A 23,744-nucleotide genomic window follows, 5' to 3' on the forward strand; every position below is an offset into this window, starting at 1 on the left:
AATAGCCCGCATGTACACGAGAGCTGGGCAAAGCTGCTTTCAAACTGGTGAACATATGTGCCTCGCAGTTGATGTGGTATTCACAAGACAGAGAAACCAGTGCCCAGCGACGGAGGTGTCTCCGCTGCTTCTTCACTGCACACAGGCAGTGCGGAAGTCGCAGGAATGTCAGTGTTACCAGACGAATTCAGCTGGCGCGAGCGCGCGAGCGAGAGCGATCGCTTTTCTCCGTCAACACGCAGCTTTGAGGGACGTGGCATTCTTGAGCCCGCAGCCGTCTTATCAGCCGATTCCTGCAGCATATGCCGCTGTTCTAGCCCACTGTGGTGCAGCTCACCGATTTCCGGGTTTTATGGAGCAGCTGAGAACGCAGGGCACAGAAGCGGATTGAAAACGAGAATACCAGGCAATGTTGAAGCGCACTTGTAATGTCGAGCCTTGTATGTCATTCAAGTTGTAACATTATACGCAAAACCACCTATATGGCAATATATTTTGGAGTTCTGAGCCCGTACTAAGAACAGCTCTTACGCTAGAACTGTTCGTAAAAGAACATTTTGTCCAATCCTGTTGCTCCACATATTATTAAGCGAAGGTGGCCAACCAACGGCAACGAAAGCGCACGAGCAAAGATCTTTGTAAATTCGGCCTCTGGACTTGCGCTGCGGCCTCACCTGTATTCCTCACTCTGCCCTCTGCTACCGAAATCTTGGAGACCAGTTCGTTCCGGCAATAGTGTTCATCTAGGCGCGGTGAGCAATGAGGAAATATCTGGACTAGAGAGTGATCGCATAGCCCCAATGAGATGCTGCCTGCGGCAATTAGTCGTAACCTTTTTTTTTATCGTTTTCGCTCGCTTGTTTTCTTTTCTGTTTCAGAGGGCTGCCAACTGATCAGTCCGGGAAGTTTATGTTATGTTTTGACACGATAAGTTTACTAAGTAAAAGGGACGCTGACGTGATTTGCCAAATATTTGTGTGCCCTGGTATTGCATCCATGTGGAAAGCTCTCGTAGGCGTTCTGACTGTCTTCATACAGCGAAACTATCATTCCTACAACCGCCTCATGCGGTCACATATCGTGGCGTGCCAGAAATTCACGTTACTATTTGAAGCGGGAATTCAATTCGACGGGTGGTCTGCGTAAGGCGTGCAACCTCAAGTTTTGAACCATTTCTGTAAGAGTCGCTGTGGTTAGGCCAGTTTCCTCTTCGGCCTCTCATACGACCACTCCCCCTTTGCACCATGCTTACACATCCCATTTAAATAGTTAATTGAAATTAAGGTCTTGGGTTTTATGTACCAGAACCACGATCTGATTATGATAAATGCCGTATGGGAGGGACTCCGGATTAATTTTTACGATGCGGGGCTCTTTAACGCGCACCCAATGCGCGGTACACGAGTGTTTTCAAGCGAAGCTTGCATTAGCTCACAAGTTTCGGTGGCGTTGTCAGGTCAGGCAAAAAAAAAAAAACAGTTGCTCCTAGAGCACAGCAGCTGTGGGAAAGGGCGGTTTGATGATTTGACATCTGCACCGGCGCCGGACTGTGAGTCATTAGCAAGGATTCCAGCTGCATAGGCGGACGCTCACGCTACGCGCGCAACCAATCAGAGCCATTTCGCTTCCGCCGGGGAGGGAAACGGCGCGAAAGGGATTCGCGCGCCCAGCTTCGGCTTCGTTCGAGTTCATCCTGGGAAAACGGGTGAGACGGCCACGCGTTGTGCTTTCCCCCGAGAAACTGGCAGCCTTCGACGAGCGGCGGCGAGAACTCGCCCGTGAAAGGGCTTGCCGTCGGCGCGCCTATGCAGCCGTTAGAGCCGTCTGAGCCCAGGCAATCCGACAGCAACGAGAAGAAGCTCCCGAGCTGAGGCAGCGGGAGGCCGAAGCAATCCGGCACCGTTGCCTGTGGGTTACTTAAGCGTGATGAAGCTCAGGTGCTCGCAGGACAAGTTTCGCTTACTCCTATTTTCCGGTAGGGGAAGGGGTGGTATTTTTTGCATTCCACCCCTATCGGAATGCGGACGCCGAGCACGCAATTGAATCCGTGACTACCATAGCGCGACCTCGAGCTCAGCAACACAACGCCATAGCCACTCGGCTACCACGAGCTCAGCAACACAACGCCATAGCCACTCGGCTACCGCGACGGGTGTCGGTTACATAGTCGAACACGTTAACGACACCGCGAACTCTCGCTCACTTTGGCGGCGCTTGCCGCCTTGGTAGAGCACTAAAGACACACCATTATTTTAGAACTTTAGAAAAATGTACGTTGAAGGGCAAACTATAGGATACTGTTGTTTGTCTAGTTCGTACATACTCAACCCTATAAGGCCCAAACAGTTCCAGATGAAGTAAAACTATAGCAACTTGTTCACTTTAATTTCTGACCGTGAAGAGAACACTCGTACGAAAAAAGAAATCACTTAATTGTAATTTGAGTTACAACGTAATTAGCATAAAAATTATTATATTACCGTATAGACTCGTGTAAGGGCCGCACTTTTTTCCCCAATTTTGACAAGGTGCGGCCCTTACACGGGAACGAACCTTTTGGTCAAAATAGTGCCGGCGCTGCCAGTGACTACTGCACACGCCGGATCCCCGGATTGACCATTGTATCAGAGGTCAACGCGTAGCTCTCGTGATCTAATAACGGCACATGGTGTGCGAGAAAATTCACCGATGCGCGCACGGCATCGGGGCACCAAACGCAATTGCTTCTCCGATGGAACTTTTTTCTTCGAAATTTTGAGCTGCAAAGCGGGAGGTGCGGCCCTTACACGAGTGCGGCCTTTACACGAGTCTGTACGGTATTAGTAATGCGTTTTCTGAACTATCCACAATTGAAACTTCACTCCAGCATATCACAAATGCTGCTATGGGCTTTTCATTAGGTCTTCCGCGTTTAACTAAGCATTCCGAGGCATCAAACTCAGCTTAGCATATCTGGTATGTTGGGCACTAATGGCTTAACCCTGTAACGCCCAACGTATCGAAAAACAGAACACACGATCAAGACATAGAAAGAAGACTTTTCTTTGTCCCACTCGTGTCAGCTGGTGTTTTTACAGCGAAGCTGTTTGTGGCTAGGATCTGGAAAAATAATGTGTCCGAGATGTTGACAAAAACAAGTCATCATGTGGGCCGATCCTGGTGATTGTGCAGAAAGGGTCCAAGTTCAATGGCACATACTCCTGTGGGCTCGGGAACCGGTAACGCGCCCTTGAGCTACTCTTGTCACAAGTGGGACCCACAGAGGTCCCAGGCATAAGGGTAAGAACAGATGTTTTTGAAAAAGAATGTTTTGTACAACTTTTTCAAAAAGGATTGTTAAAAAATTCTTGGCGCCAACCGCACAAACACGCTAGTGCCACTGCTCGCGCCTTCGTCGTCGTCTTCTTCCACAGCTGGCTCCGTTGTACAAAAAACTATCATAATTAGCAACGGCTCCAGCCATGTAGTCTTATACAGCTGGCTCCATTGCCGCTCATCATTCCAGCGCAGAATTTCACATCTCTTCTGTCGTCAAATGGGGAGGCCACATTTATGAGGGTATGAGTCATTGCTTAAGGGGATATGACCCATTCATTGTCTTACGTGACGGACACATTTAATAACAGAGGCGATACGTGAATGTCTGTGCGAACCTAATCACCGGAATGACCACAAGTTAGGACAATCAATATGTTCGTACCTTTGTTCAATATTGCGGGTCAACTATATGCGTCGTGTGCTAAACAGCTTCGCTGCTCATCCCCCTTCACAGAGTGGAATGGCACTGATTTTTTTTCTATCTTCTTTTTTGTTAATATAATGTGAAACTTCGACTTCTCGACTCCTCTAACGCCTAAACCGACGGGGAGCCGTCGTTGCGCGAAGTCACAGATTTGGGCACGTTTTTCATGTTTTTCGACAATTCTGTATCCATTTAGCACGAAAAGGCAACAAGAAACTTCTCAGGTTTACCTTTCTACTAATATTGAAAGCAACGCTGTCATTCATTAATAATGTAACGCACGACTAACTAGCAACTGTTAGAACTCGTCGATTGTCAGTGAAATTGTTTAAAGAATTTTCTTCTCCTTTCTCCTTCTTTCTCGTCCTCCCCTCCTAAGCAAACAGATGTCACACAAAACTATCCAGGAACCAACTTCCACGGGTGGCACCAAAGAACCAGCCTTTTTTTTTTTAACTTTAACCTCGTCATTTAACATCCGGTCGCATATCGCATACGCACGTGGCGGCCGCATTTTCATTGAAGAATTTTTTTCTTAGAACGGCACGTCCCTTTTGTCGCTTAACGTCCATCGCAGTCATCGACAGCCGGTTCAATCGATCATTGTGCGCGGAACAGCCTTTGCTAATACGTTCAACTTACATTTAAGGGCACTAAATGCGCGGCGCGTCAGCCGGCAGTCACATCGTATTTGTTTTTTTTAAATTTTACGCACTTTAAAGAAAGGCTGGAAAAAATTAAACAGGGCAGTTATCTTAGGACAGATGAAATATTCCGATGTTTCCGCACAAGTGCTACAACTTCTCTATCCAAGACTTTTCGCTATAATTACTATTTAAAAAGTTAATTGAGCAATCTTTGTTAATTACCCAGCTTGGAAGATTCGAAAAATATCATGACGTGGTCAACAATACAACAAATACAATACTGCGTCAATACTGCGACAACAATACTGCGCCAATTCGACACGCGTAGCGCCTATGTTTCTTTTTTTAACACTTGGTCCAAGTTAGCTGAAACACCCTGTATATACAGAGCAGCTATAGGGCTGTCCTTTTGTTTATTTTCTTTCTTTTTCTAAACAAAAAACTTTCCTCTGTGAACCTCGCCGGGTTTCGTGACCGTGGCTGCGCCCTGGCTGTTCCCTTCTACAGCAGAGCACGCATGCCGCGCGCGCCACTGGGTTTCTTGCACCACCGCCAGATGGTGCTCGCCTCCGCGCATCCGCGGCAGCTCCGGCCGTGTGGGAGAAAGAAAAAAGAACCAGAAAGCTCACTTTTGCGCCTCCGCGGCTGCACGGTAATGAGGAGGGAAATGCTTCGTGTGGATAGAATGGATTTGAATTGCGCTACGCACGTATGCGCGCATGCTGCCTCTGAAACTATGATGCGTTCAAGCCGACCGTCGTACTCGCTACAGCAACACCGCTTAACAAAAGGCTCGGTATAATTTAAGCGTGCCCGCGCTCGTCTGTGTGTGCGTTGGTGCTAGCGTGCGTGCGTTTGTGTAATTTTGTGTACAAAATAAATATGTGCTTTCTTTTCCTGTAATTATTCTTCGGTTATGCAGATGAACTTGAAACTGGTTCGAACCAGTCCGAACCGAGTTTTTCGTCCTTTTTTTTTCCGAGTTGGACCGGAACTGAAGCGCTTTCAGTGAACCATGACGAAAACAGGAACAGAAAAATTTTCGAAACTGACTTTTACTGCGCATTGTTTGCACATTTGAAAACTGTAACTTTGATGTAATATTAACGCGATAGAGTTAAGGACTCCGTGTCGCAGAAAATGCGGTGTCGGCGTCATAGCCGGCGTTGACATCCTGTGAGAGAAAATCGCCATGCATATTTAAGTATATGTACAAGCCCCGCTTAGATATAAGACATGCGGTATATGCGGGTTATATTGCCACACCATTCTATCACTAAAGTTGCTCACACCTTGTCTTACATTCTTGACAAAGTAATTCCTCGGAATTTTGAGAATTACAACACGAAATGAAATGTCATGAAACAAAACACCGACAGCGCATGCCTTTTATGCTAAATCTACTCAGATTGAAATATTAAAAGTCAAAACCATAACAGAAACCTGAAAAATGATGCAATTTTTTGGTGCGGCTGTGCGCTATCTCCGGGATCGGCCCACACAAGAGGCTGCGTTTCTACCAGAAAGTTCGCCTTCCTTCGCGCATAGTATTCGCCGCCAACGTTTCCCGGTAAACATTACGGTTACATAAGCTGCAGTTGCGGGGAAGCGTGAGAAGCAGTCAGGGATCTTTGAATGCTATCGGGTTCCACTCTTAAAGGCGAAGCTCATGCGTCCTCCAATTGTATTTTCCTTTTCCAATTAAGCGACTCTTGTGATAAGGGATTCTTAAGTAACTACACATCTATATATATTCTCACATTCTGATCCCTACCGAACCCGAAGCAACTGAAATCTTAGCCTATACCATTAGCTTCCATTTGCAGTTTTATTACTGACTAATTTTCAAGCGGATATCGTAGCGAATGCGTATTCCAACACAGAGAACAAGGCTACAGCGTTAAAAGAACATTACACTAGAGGTGATACAGCATTCGTGTACCATAGAAAACGCAGGCTGGTTATTCAAACATCAGAGAGGAAACTTCCGCATGACAGGCTGCAAGCTACGGTCAGTGTAATAGCCTGCGATGTCGCGAGATTAATAGTTTTAATTATTATTTATTTTCTGCCGCTATAACCTCGGTTGAAAAGTATCCTTCGTTAGTTAGTTATGTATGTGCTTAATGATGCCAAAGCAACTGTGAAAAGTATCCATGGATTCACCAAAGAGATTACCGTCACCTCGAAATTAACGAACGCAGTGAAGAATCTTGCTCGTTGCGTCTTTCTTCGGCGAAAGCGCTTCCCTTCATTCCGCTAAAATACGAGAGCATTGCGGCTGAGCGGGAAAAATCGTGCGCAGGAGGCTATAGCATCCGTATGGCGAGTTGCTCGGTCATAGCCCGTTCTGGGATCGCTTTAAAACCGCAGTGCCTGCGGCCGCAACGGAAAGGAAAAGAGAAGGAAAGAAAAATACGAAAAGAAAACAAGAAAAGCATTCGGAGGAAGAAAGAATATCACACGGAAAGAAAAGACAAATGGGCGAGCGTGCATGTATATCGGCGGCGGCGTTTCCCATGGCAACGCTAACTGTCGCGCGCAGTTTGTGCAAATCTTTCGGGCAGAGAGCGAATCCCTAATGGGCGTCACTGGGGCTCAGTTGGAGCCGTTCAAAGAAATCTCATCAGTGCGCGCCAAGTTTTAACGCCGACTCGACCGGGCCTCTCTCTGCACGTGTCGTTTCCCTCCTTGCTCGCCGCTGCACGGTCGCCAGAGTTGCTATGCGCGCGTTCGGCTTTATGCGTGAGCCGGGCGCTTCTTCCTTCGAGTGTGCGTATGCTTCCCCCGTCGCACTTCCTCTGGTGTCGACCCATCTTCTTGTTTGCTCTTCTTCTTCTTTTTTTTCACTTCTTTCTCTTCGGACTGCTTGCGGCTCGGAGGTGTGCGCAGTGAAGAACTCCGCGGTCCTATGTATGAGCGCGCGCTGCCGAAGGGTGCCAGAATATCTCTCTCTCTGTCGCCTTCCCTCCAACTCTCCGGCGGGGATTCTATATTTTCGTTGCTACGATTCGTGCCATTAGTTTAGATTATGTGCTTCCCGGGGCCCCCTCGGAAATAAATTTGTCGCTTGTTAAAAGCGCCGGATGGGTTTTCCATAAGGAGGGAACTGCCTCGGTCGGCGCAGTCGGGCAAATGAGGTGAAGGAGTTGGAAAACAAGCTGTGACAAGAAGAAAGCAAGGAGAATGGACTAAGCGAATCGAACCAAAAGACCCGTCTCTCTCGTTTTTCTTTTCTTCTATTTTCCTCTTATATTTCTCGACTCGGCTGACGTATTCCTTCACTTCCGTTTTCTCTCGCAACGCGACACTCTGTCCCCTCTTTAGCTTTATATATATGCAACCAAATCTGGGGCGTCTTCATCGTGAGAGGCAGGGGTGGGCGGACCGCTCCGTAATCTTTCTCTTCCAGGGCACGGGTAAATATTTGCATAAAAACGACACTTTTTGCAAGAGCGGAAAGCGGCCGAGGCAAAGGAAGAAAGGCGGGGCAATGAACGACGCACACAGAAATTCGCGTAAAAAAATCGATGCGCGGCTCAGGTATGCCGTGAATGTCCCGCGTCGTCTCCAAGACAGTACACGCCTATATACACACCGTCTCTGCGGTTACCATCTCCCCTCCTTTTTTCTTTTCTTTTTGGCTGTAGCAATGGCGCTCGTGTGTATAATACAGTCGCGGCACTCGCCATGCCGGAATCAAGCGCCTATTTGCATAGATGGCTGAAAAGCAATGAGAACTACGCCAATTATTATTATTATTATTATTATTATTATTATTATTATTATTATTATTATTATTATTATTATTCGTTTTCGTTCTCTCTGCGTATTTTGAATTGGAGAGCTGATATGATATTTGGCAATAGATGGGATTCAAAGCCCCCACTTCTGTTACCTTCTTCTTTCTTTATACATTTTTTTCGATATATCAGGATATTACCATTCTGTTATTTTTCTCCTTTTTTTTTCTTCGGTGCTGCATAGCAAAGTAGTAGTTGTCTGTTTACCCATTGGCCTGCAGTGCCAGTGCACTGAACTGTAAGATAATCCCGAAAGCGTTTCAGCAGTCCAATATTGTTGCACTTGTCAAAGTAAGATGAGCCTGATAATAAGAGCTAGATAAAAAGGGTAAAAAATACTGTCCGTCGATTTTTCTGTGCCCGTATGCCCACCAACCGATGCGAAAAGTACGATGGCTCGAGGAACAGTGGTGTAGCGGAGACAAAACCAGTGGAAAGGAGAGAAGAAAAAAAAAGAAATGAAATCCTGGTCACTTTCAGGCCAAGTGCGGTGAGCGGTCTAAATAAAGAAAAGAAAAAGATACGTCTAAGCGAGCTGAGGTCATTAGGCACGCATGCCTGAAAGCGAAGTGATAGCGGCCACTTTCCATTTCCTTTCGATCTTTTCCGTTTCTCGGCACATGCTCGTGTCTGCTGCCCGAGCGTTTCCCGTGCCTCAGCATTAGTATCATTATTTTTTTTAACTCCTGGAAAGAAATTACGATGCGCATAGGTAGGAAACGCTGTCGAACTACTTGAATCGTGTCTGCGCTAAGCGCGACGGACATATTGTTTCATGGGACAAAGAAAAAAAATTAAATGTCGTAGCGCTGTTCCGTATTCCCCTTTCTTCCTCCTCGACTCCGGTTTCCTTTTATTTATTAAAATTTTTCTTTCAGTCGCGACCACCGTGCCCAGAAAGATTTCCCCGACTAATGACTCTCGTACATCACCGACGGAGAATACGTGCATTTGCATCGAAACGCCCAATTAAACCCCGATCAAGGAAGGGTATACGGCAGAAACGCCATTTGCGGCGATACAAGGATACGTGGGCAGGGCTTCGCAAGGGCGGCGACATCGTCTGTCGCTTCTTCCTTTTCACGCCGCCTAAAGAGGCGTGGTCCGACCAAACCGTCGTGCGCTACGGCGATTAGCCTGCAGCGCGCATGATATATATATATATATATATATATATATATATATATATATATATATATATATATATATATATATATATATATATATATATATATATATATATATATATATATATATATATATATATATATATATATATATATATATATATATATATATATATATATATGCGTAGAGAGCCGCCACACTGATCAAAGGGTGCGACCAGGGTGTCGAGAATAACGGGGCGCACCCCTTTACTTAAAGTGTGTCGTCGCCTAATCGTAATACGCGTGTCAAGGCGTGAAGGTCGCATTCGGTGATTCCCCTCCGTGATTTCGGCTCATCAATCAGTGCACCAGTGGACAAAAATAGAAAGTTAACCTTTTAACCGCGAGCGTATAACGACCAACCTCAATTAAGAAATTGTAAAGAGCGGGAAACATTTTTCAGACTTTTTACTAATCGGTTCCAATTAGGCAAGGTTTTCGTTTTGTTTTTCTTGCTTATGAGGGCTTTGCGGCAATCAGTTATTAGTGGGAAAAAATCGATCTCATAATTACGCGGTCGCGAGTAAAAGTGAACTCGTCAGGGGCTCCTTTCTCAGGCATCGTGAATTTCCTGAACATGTATTCTTACCGCCGTCAATGATCATAAGTCAGTTGTCATTTGTCAAGCTCTTTTTAAAAATTTTGATAGAGTCCCTCGTGGCTTTTGGTATCACATGTTGGTTCATGAAATATTCGACAGTTAACTAAACACATTGAGCAAGTGTGCTAGGGTCGTTGTAACTGCCCTTTTCGTCGCACCCACGAAAATAGTCATGATTGAATCAGCCTAATAATTTCCTTACTTCAGCCAATTACTGCGTCGGACCCCGGTACAGCCCTTGTCGTGATCAAAATCAGAACAGGGGCGTCGAGTAAGAGGTTCCCTAAGCTCTTGCACAGCGGATGCGAGCTGCAAGAAGGTCACATTTGCGGACAAATAAGGACACCAGTAAAGAGTTCGAGTTTTTTAGTGTCACAAAGGAACCCGTACAGGCTCCAAAACGTTTCTGCTTTTTTTCACCTTGACTTGATCAGTGACCGCAACTTCTTGATCAGATGGAGACACTCTCTGCTCGAACACGCGCCGTGAAGCGAATTCCCCGTATTCTTCTTCGTGCGCGTCTGAAATCGCAAACACAGCGCGCACAAAAGGGTGAGCCGTCTGCAGATCCCTTTCAAGGTACGGCCGTGCAACGCACACTTGTTGGCGGAGCCGAAGCCGCACTGCCTCCCCGCTTTCCTCCCTACCGCGCGCCAGTTTGAGCCGCGATCGTTCGTTACCCTTGCACCCACTCGAGAAATACGCAATAGCTGCTGGAGCGCAACCCTGCCCCCCTCCTCCCCTCCCATCCCGCCAGGGCCTTTCGCGCGACGGAAGACGGCGGGCTTGTTTTCCGCCTTCCTCCTTCGCGCGCGCCAGATTGGGCCGCGATCGTCGGCTTCCCTGCCGAGCCTTCACTCGCACATACAGCATACGACGCGCGGCGACGGTGTTATCGCTCTTGGACTTTATGAGGAATATCAAAGCAATGCCGACGGCGATGGCAAAAATGTGCCTAGAGTGACCATATAATTACTATCGCAATAAGACATAAACAAACAAAAGAAAGAAAGAAGGCAGAAAGACCAAAAGAAGAAACAGCGGAGGAAAAGAGCGTAACTAAACTGAAACGTAGACATGTGAACGTACAGCCACAACATACATTACCAGAAGAGTTTATCTGTACCTGAACCTTCCACACAGCGAAGAATATAGCATGTAAGCAAATGAGGGCAAGTTCACATTTTATGTCGTCGCCAAAGTTTTTCTCGCAGTCTAGGTAAAAAAAGCGCTTCGCATTTGATAATAAATATCCAATAGCAGTCAGTGTGTGTGTGTGTGTGTGTGTGTGTGTGTGTGTGTGTGTGTGTGTGTGTGTGTGTGTGTGTGTGTGTGTGTGTGTGTGTGTGTGTGTGTGTGTGTTAATTTGCGTTTATTTACCTCATAGGTGTCCCTTTATTTATAACGAACTGTTGCCGCATAGCAACGTCGTGGTTACACTTCGGCGCGCGCAGAATCATATCTACCTAGAACGTGTGAAGCGGGCTTCTCCCCTCACAATCTCCTAATTCAAAGAAGCCAGCTTCCAGGACTGCTTTTCAGAGTTTTCAAAAGCGAGCAAAGAAAGCAACGGATAACCCAAATATTCTACTTTGTATAGAGAGAAGAGAACCATGAAGTATATTTTATATTGCAGCTACCTTTCCACAACCTCAAGATAAAATGAATTAATGTTGTTTTGTTTTCTTTTAAACTGCCTAAGAGAGCGCAGAGCTTCGCCCGTTTGTGTGGTGAATACTGCACACCTAATGGTTTGACAACTTGAGATGCGATGGGTTTTAGCAGCACCCCGATAACAACAAAATCATTTATATTTGTATCTGTGCGCACACACTGCGTTACATCCGCAGAGTATGTGTGCGAGCAAGTCAAGCCAACGAAAGACGCCAGGAAATAAAATTACTGTACACAATCAAAAAGGCATGCCAGCTGCCAAAACGTCGGTAAGATGACGTGTGCGGGTCCACTCAGCATGCTGTGGCATAAATGGAAGCGGACCCCAGGAGTCGGCACACAAAACTTCTTTCTGGACGAACGCAATGCGTCGCACTTTTTCCCGACAACGGTCCAAGATTTGGCCGTCGAGACAACTCGGGGCCAGGCTCTCCCGTGTTTACAGGCGATGTTTTCGGCAAACACGAGGGAGCGCGCAAAAAACGCTGACACGCATAGGCGTTCCTTTCGTTGACTGCGTGCACGCTAGCACACACCCATACATATATAGAGATATATAAATCCTTGCGCAGGGACTTATATGAAGTATATGTGCATTTGTGTCTCCAGACGTGCGCTCGACGTGGCAGCGGCGTTCTGGGAAAGAAACAGACTGCAACGTCAGATTTCATGAGCGTCTCAACGCCATCTGCATGCGCAGCATTGGGCTCGCCGGCGCGGAAACCCCAGCCCGTCTCATGTTTATGCAGACGTGCGAGACAAAGACGGCCGCCACCGTCGCCCGCACGTCCGCGCCAACCGGAGCGAAAGTGTCTCTGTTTCGCACAACTGCCCCTCATCGGAAAGCGAAGATAGCTTCTCACAACGATAACACACGCAGTGACTAGGTTTGACGGTCGTATTGACTGTCCCCCACGGAGATGGTTCGTTTGCTTTCGTCATTTTTGTACTGTTTTAACTTCTCTTTGCTTAAGTTTCAAACCAAGTTCGCAAGACTGGGCCGTATACACGGTGGAAGTAACTGCCCATAGTTAAAGGAATCCAATGCGCGCGATATTCTTGTTAGTAATAGCACCTTTCTCGTTTCGTGAGGATACAAAATGCTTCCGGCGTTGAGCAGCGCTTAGCGGCCAAGGAGACTGAACCTGCGCTGCACCTGCATATGCACATACTTCGCCCTCTACAGTTATGTGAAGGACGCGCTTTCTGGCGTAAACCTTTTGCAGATTTACTATTGAAAGATTTTCTTTGGCACACACTTCAAATGGAACATGGAATAACAGCAACATTGTGAACTTTAAGAGGCATTTTCACAGTACTTTGCGCAAATCCTCCGTAATTGAGAGGACCGCTTTCTATTGTACGTGCATATTGAATACGTGCATGTACCAATAGATAAGCTCTGGCGCGTGCAAGAAGTGACTTTCCAGAAAGCATGACACGCGCCCCCGTTAAAAGCGAGAGCTACTCCTCCCTCGTCCTCCCCCCAATAACCGCGTATCTGTTTCTTTCAAATAGTTCATCTTTAACAAGTGCTGTCCACTTCTTGTATAGAAACACAGAAATAGACTTACACGTGTTGCTGAATCTTGAAACTTACACACCAAACGAAAGACGCGATAGCTGTCGTCACAGAAATTCTGCCGTCATCATATAAAAGGGGTGCAAGGAAAAAGTGGATTTGCAATTTTGTGGCGTGCTTTGCGTGCATTTTTAAATTAAATTATTTTTTGTAAGCAGTTCTCGTTCAACAGTCGCCAGGTACTTATGGTTCTGAAAAACGTCAGATTCTAGTTTTCTTTCTCAGGCGTTCAGAAGCTTTGTATTCGTTTTGCTTTTTTCCTCACCGGATGACGTGCAAATTTTTTCGCTTTCTGAAGGCTACCAAAGTTGTCCCCTAGAGCACCTCAGCAGTAAACCGCAAAGAATTTGTGTGTGAGACAGGCAAACGAGCTTTCTTCCGGTTACATCATTCTCTAATAAAAACGTAAACATTTCATTTCGTCAGCACCACAGTAAAACGGCTCTCGGGAAGCGGTAGACTTCGAGGGCCGTTCGCGCCCATCAGCCTTGCCGAAACAATGAGAGCAACACGTCCGCTCCTCGCGCCTGCAGCGGTCCCAGCGTCGACCAGAGTACTTTTATTCTTGGGCGACATCGTCATCAGCGTCAGCTCTGGGTGGCTTGGGTGCTGCCTCAGTCACGTTTTTGTGGCGGACACCCAAATCTCCCAATTTCTCTCCGTGCACTCGGGAAAAGCAATCACACGTCGTAAAATATACAGCACTCGAAGTAGACAAGACGAGCGAAAGCAAAATATAGTGCATGTGAGTATATACTTGTGGAAGGGGGCTAAGGAAGACGTGGTGTCTTCTTTAGCCTCCTTCCACAATTCTTTACACATATATACTGCATTTTGCGTTCACTCGTCTCGTCTACTTCCAGTGCGCCGACCAACGCAAAGGAGCGTCAGTTGTTGAGAGGTCGTAAGGGCATGACTGGGAACGCCGCTGGGGCATATACTGCACCCTGAAGCGCTTGCTTGGGTAAAATCATGTTAGAGACAACAACGAAGGAGTGCCTCTACTTGGAGCCAACGCTAACCTCACAACGACGGAAGCTAAAAAAAAAAGCAAGGAATGGCTCTCGCTAGCTACTTTGAGCACACTACCTCATTTGTCCTCGTTATTTTCGATATGCTATCCATCGGAAGCGTTCACTGAATGTCGAAGCATTCAACGAATAAGCATTATATTAAGCGAATATCTATTATCTATTACACATCATTATCCGTATCTATTAAGCGAATAGTAAGCATTGTCTACTGTTTGCATGAGATTTGAAAAAGAATTCACGCTAAAACTCCTCTGGGAGTTGTTTAAGTATGCGTAAGCATTGAGCCACTTGCTCATCTCCACACATCCCGGTGTCACATGCATTATCAATGTTATGAAACTTGATCCGACCACTACAAGCGACAGCACTGCGGCCACAGAACTGCTGCAGACGGCGGCGCCAGGTGAATTGATAACGCAAGCAAGCTACTGCACGTGGCGCTGCCAGGTGAGCTGATGACGTGCCGATCATTATAATCCGTTATCGCTGTTTAGCGCCTTATCCATCCGCGTTGAGCCACTGTGAATATTGATCAAGCGTGCTCAGGCGGCGGCTGCGTATGACGCGGGCCGTATCTAGAAAGCGATGTGCGATGAGGACAGAGAGCACCGACTGCTGATAGCTTCGTGTGCGTTGTGTTCTCGCCGCTTAGTTAGCATTGAAGTGAGAGTGAGCATGAAGGTGCAATTATGGAGGGGGGGGGGGGGTGCTCGCTGTTGCGTGTCCTATCGTTAAAGCGATCGTCTTACGTGACGGCCGGACTGGTTTCTTGGTTGGGTAAGCATAGAAATGCTTACGCATTTAAAAGAATAATACTAACACGGTCTCAGGTCGTAAAACTCTAAATAAAAGAAAATCATACCAGCAGCTACAGTGAAAACTTTCTTATAGCACACGCCGCGGTGTATACTATAGACACACAAGATGTATTCGGCATTGACTTAAAACAAACGTTTAAAGCAAAACCAATAACTGATGGCTTTGCGATTTGTTCCTCGAGTGAAACGCTACGCTAAGGAACGCTACCGGAAACTGTTAGACGAGCAACAATGATGAAGGGAAAGCGACGGAGATAAAGACGCGTTTTTTCCGAGCGTGAGCCAGTGCAGTAATGAACTCTAGCAACGGGTTTCTTCTTTCGGCACCATTTTATGCAATTCTTATCATTCTCGGCGCCATCTCATATCATAAGGAGCCAACAAACAAGGACACCAAAGACAACATAGGGGAAATCTTGTACTTACTAATTGAATTAAAGAAATCATAAATTATAATAAAAATGAAAATGGATGAAAAAACAAATGGCCGCAGGTGGGGAACGATCCCACGTCTTCGTATTACGCGTGCAATGATCTTACCAATCGAGCTACCACGGCACCGTTTTTCTATCCTCTTCTAAAGTATTTATGTTTTTTTTTTACTGCAGTGAACTAAACCTGGGAGTGCTAGCCAGTGACCCCACTCACAAACCTTGGCGGCGGATATGGAACATCCTTTCTGCCGTATATAGGCGTCACAGGTACGTGATTCTTTTGGATGAAGGCAACTGGTCAATAAGCCCACACACACTACCTGAAAGCATCAATGTTGCCGGATTCGCGACCCTCGTTATGTAATGAGCGAGAAAAAAGGGAACGGAGGAACCCGATTGTTATTAATCACATCATAAGAAGCCATAAAAAGAAAGACACCAAGGACAACAAGGGATAAATTCTTGTACTTGCTAATTTAATTAAAGCAATGATAAATTAATGGAAATGAATGAAGAAACAACTGGCCACAGCTAGAGAACGATCCCACGTCTACGCATTGCACGTGCGATGCATTTACCAGTTGAATGCTACCGCGGTGCCGTTTTCCCATTCTCTTTCTGGGGTATTTATGTTTTACAGCGGAGCTGTATGTTTACCCTCCCATACACTTTTCAATGTCCGTGCCACAAAGATCCCGCGACCTCTATGAGGAAGGCAAAGCAAACCAGTAAGGCACGTGCTCACATCTGGCGTAGCAATAGGAAAGCTAAGAAGCCACCCAATACATAGTTTCATACAATAATTACAAGAGAGAACTCTGACGCTAGTGTCTACGGGAGCTGCAATTGGGGTGGTTCAGCCAGCATGGGAAGTACATGTATTTGCCTAAACTTCGTCCTTCTGGCTTTAAAGGTCTCTTCGATTTTGTATTTTCAACAAAGTACTGTACTACAAATAATTAAATATGCCTTATTAAAATCATCCACCGGCAGGATTCGAACATAGGACCTCTAGCACAGAAGCCCGACATGGAAACCATAACGCCACGGACGCTGTAAGAGTTGGGGTCGGGCATGTCAAAAGGGGTAGCCGGCCCATGGCCTCGTCTGACTCATCCACGCTAAGGACGTTGTTGAAGGGAGGAACATGTTCTCATGAAGAACGAGGAGTACTGAGTTTATTTACAATATCTACATAGGAGTGGAGAACGTTACGTCTCAACTGTCTAGCATGAATGAATTGAAGCACCCTGAGGAGCCAAAAAAGTCCGCTTAAATCCCCGCTGTCCTCCATAGATCCCTGGGCGAGAAAAATCTGCCCTGCCACCTTCGTCCAATCAGAGCGTCCAAAGTCGTCGAAGGGCCCGTGTTGAGGGCGAGGGTTCACACAGTCACTCCCGCACGTTTGTTCACTGAACACACACAAAGGAAGGGAGCTTCGCAGAGAGGGATTGTTACGCTTGACTCAGACTGGCGCGTCTTGGTTCCTGGGATCACCCAGCAATTAGCTGGAACGTCTGCCAAACGACCGCGGTGATTACCGGAGTCCGTGAGGAAACGCCGTAGAACGCCCTTTTCCAGGAGCTCCTTGCTCGCATTGGTCCGTGACGGTGACAGTGAACCAACAAACAATACTCGATCTGCCAAACGTGTCTCGCCTTACTGTCGCCGCAGGTCTGTCCAAGAAGTAGGTTAAGTTCCCGAAGCGACTCGTCGCAGTGGTGCAGGTGAGGCTAGAATGTCAACCCCTCTGGTCGATCGTAACAACGCATGTATCGACAAGCGGCACAGAATGCCCTTATGAATTTCTTGCGGACAAGCAAGCGTCTAGAGACGCTTGGCACGTTTCAATTTGGACACCTCGACAAGTTGAGCCGCTATTAGCAGCGATTGTGTATGTTCGCAGAGAATTCTACAGACGCCGAAGGGAAAAGCCCCAAAATAAGTAAAGCTTTTACACTCAGTGGTGTGCTTTGTCTATTTTACAGATCCGCTGGTGGCCCAAATTCATAGAGTGAAGTGGCTGCGCTTTTTTTTTTTTTTACAACGAAGCTGTATACGGCTAGGTTCTGGAAAAAACTGCATGCATCTATCGAGCCGTGTAGATCGAGAATTTCTAGCCAGTGGGCTGATCCCGAAGATAGTGCAATAGCGGGCCGACCCGCGGCGGAGGTAAAGTAGGCTTTAAGCACTCCGCCAACTTGCTAAAATAGGTTTATTATCTTGGGTCCAAATACAGCCCGCATCTGACATTAAGCTGATAAGAACAGATACTACACTTTGACCCGCGTCGGCCATGTCTACGTTCGCGCCGCCCTCTCTTTGTCAACGTTCCAAGCGCTTGCGTATCTCCTTCCGTTTCCTTATGCTCTCTCCTGGAGGCGGTCCCGTAACCGTGCTGCCCGCCAGGACTGCGAGGCGTAAAGAAATGCTAACCACCCATGCGGGCCCCCTCCCGCAAACTTGGAACGTTTCACCGAAGCAATGGCCAGGTTTCAGAAGGAGTTTGTGTGGAACCAATTTTCTGTGACCTATGTTGTGTGTGACCGCTTGTGGTTTTCGAGTGACCTCGCAACCATTACTGCACTGCGGGACGTGGACCAACGCACGATCGCCTTGGCTACGTTGAAGGAGAGGGTGCCCTCAGACTGCGGTGAAGTGCGTGTCTCTTCTACGTGCCGGGAGTCGTGAGTAAAAGGTGTCGTGCCACGTTTTGCAACAATAGCTGGTTATGTATACCCCGCGGTATACCTCATCATCTTCCGAGGCTCAACATCGTGGAGCAGCGATTAGCCGCGCCTCGCCTTCCATTTATGTGCATACGGCATTTGACGCACGGCAACGGACAGTTCGCCATTAAGGGGCCCACATACACAGCTTCGCTGGTCATCCACCTTCATACAGTGGAACAGCACTGATATTTTAACTGCTAGAACTAACCTTGGGAGTGTTCGCCGACTAGTCACTTGTGGTGGCAATAGCGATAGACCACCTCTAAGTCCAGTCACGAACGGCAAAAATAATCGGTTGAAACGGAATCGGAATCTAATTCTTGCATTGCAGCACGTCACTAGAAATGATTCCTCCTGCAGCAATGCCCTCGCAGCAAAAGCATGAAATGCTTTTGCTTCCAGGGCATTGGACGGACTTTTGCTTAAACGTACGGAAACAATGGACGGACTTTTGCTTAAAACGTACAGCGAGGACAGAACGAGTTTTCGGTCAACAGCCAAGGCTAATAATACTTGATGCTTCCTTGAAATCAAAGTCGTAAGGGAGACCTACAACCTAAAGACAGGTGGAGAATATGTGCGTGACCATATATAGCTAAAGCAGACATCACCATGTCACAATGATTAATAGTTGCGACCAAAGACACCACCCGTAGATCGCGTTCAGTTGCTAGAGCCGTCAATCAATGTTATCGATCGAACCTCAACGTTCCTGAAATAAAATAAAAATTGTGGGAGCATTTGGAGGAACGAAGTATATAAATAATGAAGTTAGGAGTAAAGGTCATTCGCCGAAATCGGAATACGATCAAAATAAGCGCAGCTTGATAAACAACTGTGTGAAACAAAAGCAGTGAACAAGAATTGAACGAAAGGATTCGGCATGTGCCGCGCACTCCCCATCCCCTTCTTTCCCTGCATTTCTTGCCTTCACGTGCGCAGTCCTCTCATTACTCTTCGTTGTCCTCGGCACTGTTTCATCCGTAGAAGCAACCGAGCTTGGGCTACACAGGGTGGGCCGCCGGTACATTTATTCTCATGTTCGGTTGCGATGTGGCAGCGGATGGGCGCGTGCCTGGTGTGTACCCGGCTCTTACGCTCTACATGGGCGTCTCTCCTCCTCTTCCTCGTCACGTTGCCTGCGCTCCTTCTTCCCATCTTGCGTGCCCTATCCCACTCACGAGGATTGGCCACCGATCGGGCACGCGCATGATTTTTCGCCCCTCTCAGCGTAGCCGCGGGCCGGCTGTCGATGATAACACCGCACCAGGCTTCTTTTCTTTCTTTAAAGCCAAGGAACCTTGACTCAGACCATAGATGTATCGAGACACTAGGCGAAAAAAAAAAAGCTTCTGTGTCTTCCATACTGATGAAATCAGGGAGAAGCAAAAACAAAAATATAATGTATAGAGCGATATTCAATATCGCTACTAGCGAGCTTCGCCGTCTGTATGGAGCCTGATGCCGCATAGCGAAGATGGCGTCTTGCCAACGTCTTCAGAAAGTGGAGCTTTATATCACTGGAGAAAAGTCTGACGCTGCGCAGTCCTGCGACCAGTACGGTAACAAATGAGCAGTACAGGGGCTTCTCTTATTTCTTCTACTACGGCGCGCATCTTGCTGGGAAGGCGTTTTCAATGCACTGTTTTTAAAAGGTCGACATATGTTATTGGTTTCATATTTTTATAGCAAATTATCGTTTAAAATACAGAACTCATTTAATTTATCACGAGATTCATGCTGAAGATTCGTAGAGTTTGCAGAACGGAATAATTTGCGGATAATGAATACCTTCTTCCTTAAGCGGGATAACCGAAAGCGGACGTGGAGGCGCCCGAATGGCGAGACTAGAAATGAAGTAGACTTCATACTCTGCGCTATCCCTGGCATCATACAAGATGTGGACGTGCTCGGCAAGGTGCGCTGCAGTGACCTTATATGGTAAGATCTCGTATTAGCCTAGACTTGAGGTGGGAACGGAAGAAACTGGTACATAAGAAGCCGATCAATGAGTTAGCGGTAAGAGGGAAAATAGAGGAATCCCGGATCAAGCTACAGAACAGGTATTCGGCTTTAACTCAGGAAAAGAACCTTAGTGTTGAAGCAACGAACGACAATCTTATGGGCATCATTAAGGAGTGAGCAATAGAAGTTGGTGGTAACTTCGTTAGACAGGATACCGGTAAGCTATAGCAGGAGACGAAAGATCTGATTAAGAAACGCCAATGCATGAAAGTCTCTAACCCTACAGCTAGAATAGAACTGGCAGAACTTTCCAAGTTAATCAACAAGAGTAAGACAGCTGACATAAGGAAGTCTAATATGGATAGAATTGAACATGCTCTCAGGAACGGAGGAAGCCTAAAAGCCATGAAAAAGAAACTAGGAATAGGCAAGAATCAGATGTATGCGGTAAGAGACAAAGCCGGCAATATCATTACTAATATGGATAAGATAATTCAAGTGGCTGAGGAGTTCTATAGAAATTTATGCAGTACCAGTGGCACCCACGACGATAATAGAAGATGGAATAGTGTAGAGGAATTAGACATCCCACAAGTAACGCCGGAAGAAGTAAAGAAAGCCTTGGGAGCTATGCAAAGGGGGAAGGCAGCTGGGGAGGATCAGGTAACAGCAGATTTGTTGAAGGATGGTGGGCAGATTGTTCTAGAAAAACTGGCCACCCTGTATACGCAATGCCTCATGACCTCAAGCGTACCGGAATCTTGGAAGAACGCCGACATAATCTTAATCCATAAGAAAGGGGACGCCAAAGACTTGAAGAATTATAAACCGATCAGCTTACTGTCCGTTGCCTACAAAGTATTTATTAAGGTAATCGCAAACAGAATCAGGAACACCTTAGACTTCTGTAAACCAAAGGACCAGGCAGGATTTCGTAAAGGCTACTCAACAATAGACCATATTCACACTATCAATCAGGTGATAGAGAAATGTGCGGAATATAACCAACCCTTATATATAGCTTTCATTGATTACGAGAAAGCATTTGATTCAGTCGAAACGTCAGCAGTCATGTAGGCATTATGGAATAGGGGTGTAGACGAGTCGTATGTAAAAATACTGAAAGATATCTATAGCGACTCCACAGCCACCGTAGTCCTCCATAAAGAAAGCAACAAAATCCCAATAAAGAAGGGCGTCAGGCAGGGAGATACGATCTCCCCAATGCTATTGACAGCGGATTTACAGGAGGTATTCAGAGACCTGGATTGGGAAGAATTGGGGACAAGAGTTAATGGAGAATACCTTAGTAACTTGTGATTCGCTGATGATATTGCCTTGCTTAGGAACTCAGGGGACCAATTGCAATGCATGCTCACTGACCTGGACAGGCAAAGCCAGAAGGGTGGGCCTAAAAATTAATCTGCAGAAAGCTAAAGTAATGTTTAACAGTCTCGGAAGAGAACAGCAATTTACAATAGGTAGTGAGGCACCGGAAGTGGTAAGGAAATACATCTACTTAGGGCAGATAGTGACCGCGGATCCGGATCATGAGACAAATAATCAGAAGAACAAGAATGGGCTGGGGTGCGTTTGGCAGGTATTCTCAGATCATCAACAGCAGGTTGCCATTATCCCTCAAGAGAAACGTGTATAACAGTTGTGTCTTACCAGTACTCACCTACGGGGCAGAAACCTGGAGGCTTACGAAAAGGGTTCTACTTAAATTGAGGACGACACAACGAGCTATGGAAAGAAGAATTATGGCTGTAACGTTAGGGGGGGGGGGATAAGAAGAGAGCAGATTGGGTGAGGGAACAAACGCGAGTTTGTGACATCTTAGTTGAAATCAAGAAAAAGAAATGGGCATGGGCAGGGCATGTAATGAGGACGGAAGATAACCGATGGTCATTAAGAGTTACGGACTGGATTCCAAGAGAAGGGAAGCGTAGCAGGGGGCGGCAGAAAGTTAGGTGGGCGGTGGAGATTAAAAGGTTTGCAGGGACAACATGGCCACAATTAGCACATGACCGGGGTAGTTGGAGAAGCATGTGAGAGGCATTTGCCCTGAAGTGGGCGTAGCCAGGCTGATGATGATGAATGAATCATACTGGAGTTAGACGGGCAAATTTAGTGGCACTTTGAGCGAGGGCACTTCGCCGCAGCGAGGGTCATCGTGGAATTGATGGCAGTGTCGATCGGTAAGTCAGCCAGCGCATTATACGTTCGTTTTTTTTTTATGTAATATTGGCAAAACAACATTAACGCGATCAGTTGGCAGGAGTGAGGACCGGACGACATTGCATCTAAACACCCTAGCGACACGCTGCAGGTTTGGAAGTCCTGACCAGGGCGAAGCATCTGCACTTAAAAAGCCACCAAGATTTCATTGGCAGAGAAACACTCGCTGTTTTCATAAGCAGTGATGTTTAGTACTTGAGTGCGAGAACGCACTCAAGCCCTGTCGTGCACAAAACAAATGCTGCGCACACGCACTAAAGTTGCATGTGGCTTCGGCCTGCTACGTGGCGTAGATATCACGGCGGCCGCAGGGTGCGGCGACGAGTTTGCTGGCGGAGCACACTGCGGCTCGCTGTGGACAACCACGCCTGGCTCGCGTTTCAGACGTCGTGGGCGCCAAAATCGGAAATAGTCTACGTCTACGTGAACAGTCAAAAGTAAATTAGAACTGCACGGCACGGTGACGTTCAGTGCGCAGAGCGTTGCGGGCGCGCCCCGCTCCACCCTAACCTTCGCAGTGCAAGCCATGAAGAAGGAGCGGAAGCACCGAGTAGGGTACGTTTGATTTCCAACAACTCCGCTTCTGCTGAACGCAGTGAAGTATATTTTGCGGCAAGGTACGTGTGAAATATGTATTTCAACTTCAAACGGATTTCTTGACTTGACAAAAAGTGGTTCAGGCCTTTTTAATGTAATAGTCAATGCTGCTGATAACAGCTTCTACATTATTAAGTCATCTGTAAGTGTACAGACAAAATCTGGGCCGGTATGACGGTAGGATTCATTCGCTCGGTTCGATTCCGTTGTTTTCATCAGCAGCTAACGCCGAACCATCTGGCCGTTAAAATATACTCGGAGCGCCGCTCGGACCACTGACGAAACATTAAAAGGGCCGGCTATAACGTAACGATTCTATTCCAATTTCCTTTTAGCAATGGTCAGTGGTCCGACCGGCTCTCCGCGTGTATTTTATCGGCGAGATCGTTCGGCCGTCAGCGGCTGATGATAACAAAGTATTAGAACCAAGAGAAAGAAATCCGTTAATGGAATGAAAGCCGTGTTTAAGGACAATATCCATGTACAAAATTGTGCGCCGTCGTTAGTTTCATGGTGCCCTAGACATTTCATGAAGGTTCCCGCGTAGCTCTTCACATGCTTAATCTTAATTGTGGCGTCAAAAAAAGGCTGCAGGGTTTTAACGTTATATGTTAGTGTTGGGCGATCCATTAAATGCGCCCCCCCCCCATAATTGTCTTTCTGCTCTCTCTCTCTCTCTCTCTCTCTCTCTCTCTCTCTCTCTCT

At 46.7% G+C, this 23,744-nt stretch overlaps 1 protein-coding gene and 1 pseudogene across 2 annotated transcripts in view; both read right to left on the minus strand.

Moving 5' to 3' along the window:
• The window catches only part of LOC135909421 (follistatin-related protein 5-like), a 490,536-nt gene that overhangs the window by 451,100 nt on the left and 15,692 nt on the right, over positions 1-23,744 (minus strand). The gene's annotated exons all lie outside the window — the stretch shown is intronic.
• LOC135909435 (U2 spliceosomal RNA) lies at positions 17,623-17,802 on the minus strand (annotated as a pseudogene).

This window comes from Dermacentor albipictus, chromosome 1, assembly GCF_038994185.2.
Source record: "Dermacentor albipictus isolate Rhodes 1998 colony chromosome 1, USDA_Dalb.pri_finalv2, whole genome shotgun sequence".
Classification (NCBI taxonomy): domain Eukaryota; kingdom Metazoa; phylum Arthropoda; class Arachnida; order Ixodida; family Ixodidae; genus Dermacentor; species Dermacentor albipictus.